Source organism: Triticum aestivum, chromosome 3B (genome assembly GCF_018294505.1).
Source record: "Triticum aestivum cultivar Chinese Spring chromosome 3B, IWGSC CS RefSeq v2.1, whole genome shotgun sequence".
In the NCBI taxonomy this organism is placed as follows: domain Eukaryota; kingdom Viridiplantae; phylum Streptophyta; class Magnoliopsida; order Poales; family Poaceae; genus Triticum; species Triticum aestivum.
In genome coordinates, this window is record NC_057801.1 from 163,285,979 (window position 1) to 163,287,897 (window position 1,919).

Sequence of the window (1,919 nt, forward strand, 5' to 3'; positions counted from 1 at the left end):
CCTGAGTCAATGACAGGTACAACCCACCAGCTAGATTTGACTTTGGTCAACGCTGACATCACCGTGACTTAGTGCTGACACGGTAAAGATTTTCTGGAATTTAAAATAAATCATAAATGACTTATGAATTTTAGAAAATGTCCTAAACTTTGAAAAATCATAGAAATTCAACCGTAACTCCAAATTAAATAGTTTATATATGAAAAATTATCAGAAAATTATGAAGAATCTTTTTATGTCTCTTTCATGCATGTTTGAACAAGTTAACCTCACTGAATAGGATAAATCATGATTAGGGCAATTTATGAACTAGCATTTGGAGTTGGAGTTTAACCTTGTTTGAATTCCACTTCAATTAACTTGGCTTACTACTACATTAGGTCAATTTAGTTCCGTAACATGACATGTCATTCATTTGATTGTGCGTTGTAGTGAATGTTATTCCTTCTTTTGTTTGAGGGCGCTTGTTCACTTGGTAGACGTATGTTTCGATGATGAGTTCGATGACACCGATGAAGAGCTATATCATCTTCAGAAGTGCCAGGCAAGCAAAAACCACTTGTTCATTCCGATACAGTCCCACTCTCTCGCTTGTGCTCTCTTTTACTACATTAGGACAACAAGGATTAAACTATTACATGATGCGGTAGTTAAACCCCCTTCCTCTACATGACCTATCTTTGCCACAATAAATAGTTGAAACCCACTAGCATGAGTAGGAGTTGTTTGAGCCATGATGTGCCTACTCATTCATGCTTGTTTGTCATGCCTGCTACTACTTAGATGAACATGTCCTATTGTTGAGTGCTTAGTGTGTGAACACGATTTGGTAAAGGTAGCAGTGAGAGGCCATGTAGGAGTACATGGTGGGTTGTCTCATTGAAACCGTCCTCGGGAACTGAGTTCTGTGTTTGTGATCCAAGACAGTTACTACCACACATTGGGCTCCAAGCACTCCAAGCTCTCTCGAATTATTAATCAACCTGATCTCTGTCCAGGAGTTGCAACTAGTTTCTGGTGTTTGTTGGTAGTGCTAGTAGTCTACCAAGTGGCACCTGGTACAGGTGGGCTTGGGACAAACTAGGCGCAGTGGCACGGTGTACCAAGCTTCATCCGTTTGGTGGGCTTGGGAACCCTGCTCACATCGTTTGGGGCCGTGAGTGACACCCTGCCTGGATCTCCTTGCGGATGGAACCTGAATAGGCGATAAACCTGGACTAGGGTCTTGTGTGGTTAGTCAGGTCATGGCCGACACCCTCGGCAGGCTTCCGCTTGAAGGTTGCCAAGATACATGACGTGTACATGGTAGTAAGTGGCGAGAGCATGTGTGAAGAAGTACACCCCTGTAGGGTTAACTTAATCTATTCGAATAGCCGCGTCCGCGGTAAATGACTACTGGGTTGCTTGTGCAGTTCATAGACAAGTGAAAGTGGACACTCTAAAATGCACAAGATAAGCATGAGTGCTATGGATGGCCTTCTCATAGGGAGACGGGACCAGATCCATAGTGGTGTATTGATATGGTGAATATGTGGACTCGTGCGCGCCACCTCAAAAGAGTTACTTCCAGACGTAGTTCGGCTTGCTGCAGTTAAACCCCACCATCCCTTTGTTGATACTGGTGCATATGTAGCTAGTTCTGATGTAAATCTTGTTGGGTACATTTGTACTCACGTTTGCTTAATTTATGTTTTGCAGAGAGACTTCAGTCTCACTAGTAGTTCCGCATGGACTTCGATGTTTAGCTTGTTACCTCAGCTATGATCTTGTATCATTGGGAGGGTCTTGTAGATAGTCGGGCTTCTCAGCCTTTTTCATTTGTACATGTCTGTACTCAAACATGTTATGCTTCTGTTGCCTGTATGCTCTATATGTTGGGTTATGTGACCTATGTTTGTAATATCTGGCTCCTCGGAGCC